General features: G+C 46.0%; 1 protein-coding gene across 5 annotated transcripts in view; it reads right to left on the reverse strand.

The window, feature by feature from the left end:
- Window positions 1–12,290, reverse strand: part of LOC144606735 (angiopoietin-2-like) — a 270,755-nt gene that overhangs the window by 197,924 nt on the left and 60,541 nt on the right. For 3 of the 5 annotated variants that reach the window (XM_078423068.1, XM_078423067.1, XM_078423070.1), the window contains exons 3-4: window positions 10,920–11,217; window positions 10,599–10,706 (exon numbers count right to left, since the gene is read on the reverse strand). The exons of the other annotated variants lie outside the window; for them this stretch is intronic. The gene's annotated coding sequence lies outside the window, so the exon portion shown is untranslated. The remainder of the gene's footprint in view (window positions 1–10,598; window positions 10,707–10,919; window positions 11,218–12,290) is intronic. 5 annotated transcript variants of the gene reach the window in all.

Genomic DNA, 12,290 nt, shown 5'->3' on the forward strand with positions numbered 1-12,290 from the left:
TCGCCTGCCTCATAATAATATTCTATTCCAATAACTTTGTTACTAACCAACCACCAATCCTAAAAGACAATCTATTGCCTTGAATTGCATTGAATTGCAGCTCAGTGGTATGAACATTGAATTGCAGCCCAGTGGTATGAACATTGAATTGCAGCCCAATGGTATGAACATTGAATTGCAGCCCAGTGGTATGAACATTGACTTCTCCAACTTTAGATAGTTCCTCTGTCCCTCTCTTCCCCTCCCCCTTCCCAGATCTCCCTCTATCTTCCTGACGCCACCTATATCCTTCCTTTGTCCCGTCCCCCTGACATCAGTCTGAAGATGGGTCTCGACCCGAAACGTCGCCCATTCCTTCTCTCCTGAGATGCTGCCTGACCTGCTGAGTTACTCCAGCATTTTGTGAATAAATACCTTCGATTTGTACCAGCATCTGCAGTTATTTTCTTATATTGTCTATTGCCTTTCAGTCGCAGTCCCAGAGCAATCACCCTCTCACAGGGACATTTGAATTGTAGTTCAATTGTTAGAAACTTGGTAGCTAATTTGCAAGGCTCCAGCCACAGCGATATGATAATGAACACAGAAATCTGTTTTACTCAAAATGAGAGGATATATATTGACCAGGATATAAATATAATCTCCATAGTCATCTACAAACTAAACACAATTCAGTAACAAATTCCTTGGCTGATTATTTCTTTTCCCCAGTTGTCAGATTGAGGCCATGTGAAAACTGAAAGAACACCACCTCTAATTCTGATTGAATAGCTTACAACCCAATGGTATGAAACATAGAAAATAGGTGCAGGAGGAGACCATTTGGCCCTTCAAGCCAGCACCGCTACATGAACATAAAGATTCAAGACTCTACTCCAACCCCTCCAGCTTCCCATGCCCCTCACCTGCACCTATCCCACCATCTCCCACAACCCCAGTCACTGTTCTTTCCACACCCTCCCACTACGTCCTTCTTTCCCCTAATCCCTCCATTTGGCTCTACATTTCACTCCTCTTCTTTCCTATCTGACACCCAGTGGTTACATAAAAGTGGAGAATTCAATTAGGTCACATGCAAACTGGAGGACCTGCATCTCATATTCTGCTTGGGTAGCTTACAACCCAAAAGTATGAAGTTTGAATTCTCCAATTTTGGATAATGTCTCACAAGCCCTACCCCACCCCTCTCCCCTCCACCTCACCTTCCTCTCTTTCCCCACCCTCTTCTCCCCTTTGTGTCCCACCTGGACTCACACCTCTTCCTCTCCTCTACGTGCCCCCCACTCCCCCAAATACATTCCTCCATCCGGCTTTACAATCCACAATGCTTTAAAAATATGCACAAGATGCTGGGGTAACTCAACGGGCCAGGCAGTATCTCTGGAGAAAATGTATAGGTGACGTTTAGGTTCGGTTCCCAGCCCAGAGCTGCCTGACTCACTGAGTTACTCCAGCATCTTGCGTCTATCTTGGGTATAACCAAGCATCAGCAGTTCCTTTTTATTACCACAATTCTTCAAACTTGCCTCACACCTTCCTTTCATATCTTTGGCCTTTGTTCCACCCATCTGCTGTGTTGATCTATTACCTACCTCTCATCATTCCCTGCTACCTTCTCCCCTACCCCAATCAGTCTGAAGAAGGGTCTCGACATGAAACGTCATCTATCCATGTCCTCCAAGGATGCTGCTGACCCACTGAGTTACTCTCGCACAAAGTGCCTATCTCTTCCTGCATCCCATACAATCTAATTATAATTGTAAATGTAACAAGTATGTAAAAACATAAAAGGAATTTGATTTGCCATACAGTCATAACAAAAATGCAGCATGACACACAACTACATAAAAAAATAATATAAACATCCACCACAGTGCACTGTGATGGAAGGCAATAATGTATTATCTTCCTCCCTCCTTTTCTCCTGCGATCGGGGCAGTCGAACCATCCGCAGTCGGGGTGATCGAAGCTCCCGCAATCGGGGCAATCAAAGTTCCTGCGGTTGGAGCTCCCGAAGTTGATCCCCAGGGATGAGGTGTTTCACACTAGGGCATCGGAGATGTCCTCATTCTTCAGGAAACGGGGCTTCCCCTCTTCCATTATAGATGAGGCTCTCACAAGGACCTCCTCTATATCCCGCAGCTCCGCTCTTGCTCCCCCTCCCCCCGTTCGTAACAAGGACAGAATCCCCCTTGTCCTCACCTTCCACCCCACCAGCCAGCGTATCCAACAAATCATCCTCCAACATTTCCGTCACCTCCAACGGGACCCCACTACTGGCCACATCTTCCCATCCCCTCCCCTTTCTGCGTTCCGCAGAGACCGTTCCCTCCCTAACTCCCTGGTCCACTCGTCCCTTCCTACCCAAACCACCCCCTCCCCAGGCACTTTCTCCTGCAACCGCAGGAGATGCAACACCTGTCCCTTTACCTCGCCCCTCAACTCCATCCAAGGACCCACAGTCTTTCCAGGTGAGACAGAGGTTCACCTGCACCTCCTCCAACCTCATCTATTGTATCCGCTGCTCTAGATGTCAACTTCTTTACATTGGCGAAACCAAACGCAGGCTCGGCGATCGTTTCGCTCAACATCTTCGCTCAGTCCGCCTTAACCAACCTGATCTCCCGGTGGCTGAGCACTTCAACTCCCCTTCCCACTCCCAGTCTGACCTTTCTGTCATGGGCCTCCTCCAGTGTCATAGTGAGGCCCACTGGAAATTGGAGGAACAGCACCTCATATTTCGCTTGGGCAGCTTGCAGCCCAGCGGTATGAACATTGACTTCTCCAACTTTAGATAGCTCCTCTGTCCCTCTCTTCCCCTCCCCCTTCCCAGTTCTCCCTCTATCTTCCTGTCTCCACCTATATCCTTCCTTTGTCCCACCCCCCTGACATCAGTCCGAAGAAGGGTCTCGACCCGAAACGTCACCCATTCCTTCTCCTGAGATGCTGCCTGACCTGCTGAGTTACTCCAGCATTTTGTGATACCAACAAAACCATGCTGACCATCCTTAATCACCCCTTGTCCATCGAACTACATGTATATGTTATGCCTCAGAATACTCGCTGATAACTTTCTGACCACAGGTGTTAGACTCACTGGCCTGTAGTTCCCAGAATTTTACTTGCAGCCCTCAAAATTGATGCGCATCATTTGCCATCATCCTGTCTTCCCACACCTCACATGAATGTAACGCTGACTCGTAAATCTCAGCCAAGGCACCTGTGATTTCTTCCCTGGCTTCCCGTAGTGTCCTTGGATATATCTGGTCAGATCCAGGAGATTTGTCTACTTTTATATGCATTAGGACGTTCAGCATCTCCTTGACTGTTATACTGACTGCCCTCAAGACAATTCCAGTGACTGCCCCAATTTGCAAGGTCACGTGTGGCGGTGCCTAACGGCTGCGGCTCGCTGGCAGTCTGTTCGTCTTTTTTCCTTTTTTTTGTTGTGTGTCGGTGTTGGGATGGTTTTTGTTTTGTTTTTTGGCTGTGTATGTGTGGGGGGTGTGGGGGGGTGTGGGGGGTGGGGTGGGGTGGGGGGTGGTGGGGGAAACCTTTCCTTTTTAGGTCTCTTCCTCACGGCGCGGGGCGCGGCTCGGCCGCGGGCCTTCCATCGCCCGTGGGGCCTTCCATCGCCCGGTGCTGCTCGGCCGCGGGCCTTCCATCGCCCGGTGCTGCTCGGCCGCGGGCCTTCCATCGCCCGGTGCGGCTCGGCCGCGGGCCTTCCATCGCCCGGTGCGGCTCGGCCGCGGGCCTTCCATCGCCCGGTGCGGCTCGGCCGCTGGACTTTACACAGCTGGTGCGGCTCGGCCGCGGGACCTAACATCGCCCGGTACGGCTAGGCCGTGGGACGGTTCAGCGCCAGGTGCGGCTCGGCCGCGGGACTTTTCATCGCTGGTGCGGCTCGGCCGCGGGACCTAACATCGCCCAGTACGGCTAGGCCGCGGGACGGTTCAGCGCCAGGTGCGGCTCGGCCGCGGGACTTTTCATCGCTGGTGCGGCTCGGCCGCGGGACCTAACATCGCCCGGTGCGGCTCGGCCGCGGGCCTTCCATCGCCCGGTGCGGTTCGGCCGCGGGACTTTTCATCGCTGGTGCGGCTCGACCGCGGGACTTTACATCGCTGGTGCGGCTCGGCCGCGGGACCTAACATCGCCCGGCGCGGCTCGGCCGCGGGACTTAGCAGCGCACGGCTCGGCCGCGGGGCCTTCAATCGCCCGGCTCGGCCGCGGGACTTTTCAGCGCCCGGTGCGGCTCGGCCGCGGGGACTTCCATCCCCTTGCGGGGACTGTGCGGGTCGGTCGGGGACAAGCTGTCTGTCCGTGGGCGTGGGGAAGAGAGTGGAAGTTTTGTTGCCTCCATCACAGTGAGGGGGTGTTTGGAGTCACTGTGATGGATGTTTGTATTGGGGTCATGTGTCTTGTGTTCTTTTTTTTTGTGTGTGACTGCAATGTAATTTCGTTCGGTACCTCGGTACCGAATGACAAATAAAGCTCTGTATTCTGTATTTATCCACAATAAAAACAGAGGAGAAATTTTACTTGAGGATCTCGCCCATTCCCTACGCCTCCACACAGATATGATAATTTTGATGCCTGAGGGGGCAATTTTCTCTCTGGTTTCCCTTTTTCCTTTAAGGTACATAAAATATCTTTGAATTATCGTTAATAGTATCTGCCAGACCTATCTCCTGCCCCTGTTTTGTTCCTTTGTCCTCATGATTTCCTCCTTTAGCGTGCTCCTCAGTTCCCGAATCTCCTCCATGGATGCACTTGATCCCAGCTGCCTATACCTGTCATAGAAACATAGAATATAGGTGCAGGAGGAGGCCATTCGGCCCTTCGAGCCAGCACCGCCCTTCATTGTGATCATGGCTGATCATCCACAATCAGTAACCCGTGCCTGCCTTCTCCCCATATCACTTGATTCCACTAGCCCCTAGAGCTCTATCTAACTCTCTCTTAAATCTATCCAGTGATTTGGCCTCCACTGGCCTCTGTGGCAGAGAATTCCACAAATTCTCTGCAACAGTTCTTTCTCACCTCAGTTTTAAGTTCCTTCTCACGTCAGTTTTAAATGACCTCCCCTTTATTCTTAGACTCTGTGGCCCCTGGTTCTGGACTCGCCCAACATTGGGAACATTTTTCCTGCATCTAGCTTGTCCAGTCCTTTTATAATTTTATATGTTTCTATAAGATTACTGTCCTTACTCTTGACCAGAGCCTCAATTTGTCTCGTGGTCCAAAGCTTGCTTGTGCCCACTTGCCTTGCCCTTCACTCCAACAGGAACATGCACTCTTGGCAGCACATTTTAGAAACACCCCACGCACCAGACATTCCGGACTTTTCCTCCAAACAACCTACTCCAATAAACTTCAGTGAGTTCCTGTCTCATACCTTGCTACGCCACAATTTAGAATTGTAACTCGTGAGCTTGCCCTGTCTTTATCCATTACTGTCTTAAACCCAATACAACAGTGGTTGGCAGAAGACTCATCCACAACACTTCATCCCCTTGCCCCTTCCAGTTTCCTATGCATGGCCCACTCCCCTGTGGCCCTCTACATGATGCCTGAGGTAACTTTCCTGAACACATTTGACAAATTCCACCCCACCTAAACATTTTGCACTATGTTTTGCCTAGTCAATATTGGAAAGTTTAGATGCCCGACTATGACAACCTTATTAGTCCTGCAACTGCCTGCAATCTCATGGCATATTTGCTGTTCTAATTCCTGCTCACTATTTGGGGGCCTGTAGCACACACCCAACATGGTGATCATCCCTTTTTATTTCTCAGCTCCACGCACATTACCTCACTGGACGAACCATCAATGATGTCGTCGTGGACTATTGGCGTGATATCGTCCTGTAGTGTAAGGAATAAAGCAATCTCCCTCCTCGTCTTCCTCCAGTGAAAAAGGCTTTTGTCAATCTAGCCTTCATCATTCAATTAGTGTAAAAGTTGAGACATTATGATACAGTTGTACAAGATAATGGTAGTCTACACTTGGAGTGTTGTCATTCAGTTAGTGTAAAGGTTGGGACATGATGATACAGTTGTACAAGGTAATGGTAGTCTACACTTGGAGTATTGTCTTCACATCTTTCTCACCCTACTATAGGAAAGATGCCATTAAGCTATTTGGACCATTTGTATGGTATGGTGGTGCAGCGGTAGTGTTGCTGCCTTACAGCGAATCCAGCGCCGGAGACCCGGGTTCGATCCTGACTATGGGCGCTGTCTGTGCGGCGTTTTTACGTTCTCCCCGTGACCTGCGTGGGTTTTCGCCGAGATTTTTGGTTTCCTCCAAAGACGTACAGGTATGAAGGTTAATTGGCTTGGGGTATGTGTAAATTCTCCCTAGTGGGTATAGGATGGTGTGATGTATGGGGATCGTTGATTGGCACGGACCCGGTGGGCCGAAAGGGCGTGTTTCTCTGAACTAAAGCTGGAAAGATTACAGTGAAGATTTGTGAGGATATTGCCACGACTTGAGGGCCTGAGCACTAGGGAGGGTTTGGTGGGCTTGGAGGTTTTATTCTTTAGAGTGCAGGAGACTGAGGGGCAATCTTTTTGAGGTGTATAACATCATGAGGGGAATAGAAAAGATGAATGTCCAGATTTTTCCCCCAGGATAAGGGAATCATGAACTGGAGGGCATAGGATTAAGGTGAGAGGGGACTGATTTAATAGGAATCTGATGGCTAAATGTTTCACACAAAAAGTAGTGGGTATATGGAACGAGCTGCCAGAGGAAATTGTAGGCACTATAACCACATTTAAAAGACATATTGATAGATACATGAATAGGAAAATATTACAGGGATATGGGCCAGGTATGGGCAAGTGGAACTAGGTTGGTAGGGGCAACTTGGACAAGTTGGACCGAAGGGCTCTATGACTCTAATTCTATGAGTCTGCTAATTGTGTGGGCAAAGATCTGACAAATGGAAGATGATGAGGGAATATGTGAACCTGCCCATTTTGGGCAGGAAGAATAAAAAAGGAATTGTCTTATGGAAATGATGCAAAATAGTAGAACTCTAAGTTAGATCATCTAAAAAAAGATGCCATAAATTGCCAAAGGAATTGAGTAAAGAATGGTTTGTTTCAGTTACATAGAACACACTTGAGACTATCTACATGCACTGTTCTCTTTTTTCAAGGAAGGATTCTAATGTATTGTCAACTTGGCATAGAGAGGGTAGACAGTCAGAATCTTTTTTTGCAGTATGGAAATATCCAATACTAGAGAGCATAGCTTTCAGGTGAAAAGGGTAAAGGTTAAAGGATCCACATAGAAGGTCGTGAGTGCCCAGAATGCACTGTCGGGGGTGGTGGTTGAAGCAGATACGTTGGTGGCATTTAGAAGACTTTTGGAAAGACATATGAGATATGCAGCGAAGGGTATGTGCAGGTAGATGAGTGATGGTCATGGCATCATGTGCAGCACAGATATTGTGGGCCGAATGGCCTGTTCTTTTGCTGTAGATCTGTATTGAAGCCATTTCAGCAGATTACTCAACTAACACTGGGAACAGGCAATTTGTCTTCTGAGTAAAGGTTGGACAGACAAGATTGTATTTGCTGAAGTTTAGAAGAGGAGACTCGATTAAACTGAGAGTTTTGTCAGAGATATAGCATGGAAACTGGCCCTTTGGCCCATCGAGTCCAACGATCACCCATTAAAAGTAGATCTATGTTAGAAACATAGAAACATTGAAAATAGGTTTAGGGAGTAGGCTATTTGGTCCTTTGAGCCAGCACCGCCATTCAATATGATCATGTCTGATCATCCAAAATCAGTACCCCGTTCCTGCTTTCTTCCCATATCCCTTGATTCCATTATCCTACTTTCTCATCCATACCCTACATATCAGGCATAATTTACCTAAAAACCTTGTCTTTGGGATATGAAAGGAAACCAAGACCCACAGGAAACCCACGAGAACATACAAACTCCACACAGAAGGCACCCGGGGTCAGGATCGAACCCGGGTCTCTGGTGCTGTAAGGCAGCAGCTCTACCAGTTGGGTCACTGTGCTGCCCTTGGATATGAAGGGCCATATCCCCTTGTGGGAGAATCTGGAACCAGGGGTCTACTTTTTCTTCTTTCAATGGTCATGAATCTTTGAAATTCTCTTCCTCAAAGGATGGTGGAAACATAGTTTTTGAATATTTTTTTATTGTGGATAGATTCTGATTAGCAAGGTGCTGAAAGGTTGTCATGAGAAGCCTAGAATACAGAGGTATGGTTTGGAATCGGGCGGCACTGTGGAGCAGGGAAACAGTTACTGCCTCACAGCCCCAGAGACCCGGGTTCAATCCTGACTACGAGTACTGTCTGTACGGTGTGTGTATGTTCTCCTCGTGAACTACGAGGGTTTTCTCCAGGAACTCCGGTTTCCTCCCACAATCCAAAGTCGTACAGGTTTGTAGGCTAATTGGCTTCAGTAAAATTGAAAATTGTCCCTAGTGTGTGTAGGATTGTGTTAGTATCTGGGGATTCTTGGTCAGCCTAAACTCAGTGGGCCGAAGGGCCAGTTTCCATGCTGTATCTCTAAGCTAAACTAAACTAAACTAGCATCAGATCAGCCATTGTCTTATTAAATAGGAGAACAGTTCAAAGAATTAAGTAATCTAGTCCTGCGCTGAATTCAAACTTTGATCTACATGATCAATATGACACAGCCTGAAGGACATTAGAGTATTCCTCATGGTTCCTTGATTGCACAATCACATGAGATTCAAAAGGTCATGAGTTAAAGCTCTCAACTCATAGCTTGCGCAACAAAATCTTGGCTAGCACCACGCGACAATAACAATGTCTCTTTTGAATCAGGATCAGTTCGTGGATTAGAGGGTAGCTAATGTTGTCCCACTTTTCAAGAAAGGAGCGAGAGAGAAAACGGGGAATTATAGACCAGTTAGCCTGACCATCGGTGGTGGGGAAGATGCTGGAGTCAATTATTAAAGAGGTAATAACGGCGCATTTGGATAGCGGTAAAAGGATTGGTCCAAGTCAGCATGGATTTATGAAGGGGCATCCTGCTTAACTAATCTTCTGGAATTTTTTAAGGATGTGACAAATAAAATAGATGAAGGAGAGCCAATGGATGTAGTGTATCTGGACTTTCAGAATGCCTTTGATAAGGTTCCACACAGGAGATTGGTGAGCAAGATTAGAGCACATGGTATTGGGGGTAGGGTGTTGACATTGGTTGGCAGACAGGAAGCAAAGAGTAGGAATAAATGGGTCCTTTCCAGATTGGCAGGCAGTGGAGAGTGGAGTGCCACAAGGCTCGGTGCTGGGGCCGCAACTATTTACAATATATATTAATGATTTGGATGATGGATTTTGAAGTAACACGAGCAAGTTTGCAGATGACACAAAGCTGGGTGGCAGTGTGAACTGCAAAGAGGATATTAGGAGGCTGCAGGGTGACTTGGACAGGTTGAGTGAGTGGGCAGATGCATGGCAGATGCAGTATAATGTAGATAAATGTGAGGTTATCCACTTTGGCGGTAAAAACAAGGAGGCAGATTATTATCTCAATGGTGTCGGAATAGGTAAAGGGAAAGTGCAACGAGACCTGGGTGTCCTTGTACACCAGTCACTGAAAGTAAGCGTGCAGGTACAGCAGGCAGTGAAGAAAGCTAGTGGCATGTTGGCCTTCATAATGATAGGATTTGAGTATACTTCCTTCTGCAGTTGTATAGGGCCCTGGTGAGACCACATCTGGAGTATTATGTGCAGTTTTGGTCTCCTAATTTGGGGAAGGACATCCTCGCTATTGAGGCAGTGCAACGAGGTTAATTCCTGGGATGGTGGGACTGTCATATGAGGAAAGTTTGGAAAGACTGGGCTTGTATTCACTGGAGTTTAGAAGGATGAGAGGGGATCTTATAGAGAAATATAAAATTATGAAAGGACTGGACAAGCTAGACGCAGGAAAAATGTTCCCAATGTTGGGGGAGTCTAGAACCAGGGGCCACAGTCTAAGAATAAAGGGGAGGCCATTTAAAACTGAGGTGAGAAAAAACTTTTTCACTCAGAGAGTTCTGAATTTGTGGAATCCTCTGCCACAGAGGGCAGTGGAGGCCAATTCACTGGATGAATTTAAAAGAGAGTTAGATAGAGCTCTCGGGGCTAGTGGAATCAAGGGATATGGGGAGAAGGCAGGCACAGGTTACTCGTTGTGGATGATCAGCCATGATCACAATGAATGGTGGTGCTGGCTCGAAGGGCCAAATGGCCTCCTCTTGCACCTATTTTCTATGTTTCTATGTTTCTATTAGTGAGATCTCTAACTGAGCCTCGTGTTACTTGATCAAACAGGTATGACCAGTCTGACAAAGGGCCTGCTGGAAATTTGCACGGATTTGCACGACCTGCTGAGGGTTTATGGCATTTTCTGTTTTTATTTAACGTTTTCTATGTAGATTGAAAAATATGTGTCGCCTAATCGATGTAAATAAAAAAATGGATGTTTTGTTAATTGTCACATTCTTTATTTTGGGGGGGGATGTTTTAAATTTGTTGTTCTTTTCCTACATTTCAACAGCAATAGTAATAATAGGTATAAATCACTTACTTGACTGTAATGTGGATTTGAATGTCATGCGTTGTAAATGAGCTCAATAACAGAGTTGGTCTTGCAAAAGTGCGGATCTTTTTTTAAAATAATTTTTGATCTTCGAAACTGAAAAAAATATTAGAATATGCAATTAGAAATTGCAATGCTTTATTCTTAAATGTTTACTGTATGTCATGTTGTTACTTGCGAGCAAAGCACCAAGGCAAATTCCTTGTATGTGTACATACTTAGCTAATAAAATTTATTCAATTCAATGCAAATGCATATCGTAGATTTGGTAAATTAGGCAAGAATAGGGTGGCGCAGCGCCTGAATCACCTCATCGATCCTGACTACGGGTGCTGTCTGTGCAGAGTTTGCATGTTCTTCCAGTGACCTGCGTGGGTTTTCTCCAGATTGATTTCCAGACGTATAGGTTTGTAGGATGATTGGCCGGTAAAATTGTAAGTTGTCCCTAGCATGTGGGAGAATGTTAGCGTCGGGGATCACTGGTTAGCATCAACCCGTTGGGCCAAAGGGCCTGTTTCCATGCTGCAACTCTCTAAATAATAAAGCTAGCAATGAACTAGTATCAGCTTCATTTCAATCTTTTTTTGCTGATCCTTAGTAGCATGTACTGAAAAATATAATTGGAAGGAATATTTTACAAGTCGGAAGTTACTTTAATGTCAAAACTCTGTTCCAAATATTGCTTCATTTTTATGCCAGAGACACATGTTAATTTATATAAGCTGATCTCCTGTTGCAGTAGGAAGCTGCAGGATAAATGATATTAAGAGCTTGGAGCAGTTTCTTATGTAAAGAACTAAATACAGAACGACAGCTGTATCCCTTTAAAGCTGTGAGGGTTCCAAGTTATGTACTTCTACTCATGATCCAAGTGCCTTTACTTCCTTTAAAGATTGTTTTACATCTTTGATGCATGGTGGATGAAAAACGTTTAAATGTTTCGTGAGAAATTCATCAATGCATCATTCATTTTTCAGACGGCGGGCAGCAAGGGTCCCTGTGTCGAGAGTGGGATCATGGACATTCCCAGCCAGAAATGTTGCATTTATAATATTGGGAAAGGATTTATAAAAGACAATCCAACTTCCTGACCCAGCTTTCAATCCACAACACTTGGCCCAGCTCTGAGTATTCGATGTCCTGAACCCCAGCTTCATGTTTTCTCACTATTACTCTTTGTCAGTGCTGTTCTACTGCACAGGCTCCTTATTAATGAGGACTGTGACTGGGTATCTAAAACATCTAAGATCCCACTGTTCAATGCCAGGGTTAGAATTCTCATCCATCATCAGCTGCATAATTATAAGGGAGAAAGATAACAAAAAAGAGATTAAAAAAACATGGGCAAATTTAGGGTTGGATGCTTTTTGGAAAATCCATCTCCCTTGTTCAAAAATGATCAAAATGAGTTCCATAAGGCAACAATAAGTCAGATTCATCAAAGCTGTCATGTAAATGCTGCTTGAGGTTATGTAAAGTAGTACAGGGAAACTGTTTGGTTAATTTGAGGTTGATTTCAGGCTTGCCACAAGTGTACCATTGTACACACGCAGTCAGTTACATTATGGTGTGATATTACAGTTAGCTACATTTATCACACTGGTTGTCCATTAAAAACAAAATAACAAAAGTAAAACAAGTTAAATAATCTTTAAGATTTACAAGTTTAATCAAGTAGTT

The sequence above is a fragment of the Rhinoraja longicauda genome, chromosome 27 (assembly GCF_053455715.1).
Source record: "Rhinoraja longicauda isolate Sanriku21f chromosome 27, sRhiLon1.1, whole genome shotgun sequence".
In the NCBI taxonomy this organism is placed as follows: Eukaryota; Metazoa; Chordata; class Chondrichthyes; order Rajiformes; family Arhynchobatidae; genus Rhinoraja; species Rhinoraja longicauda.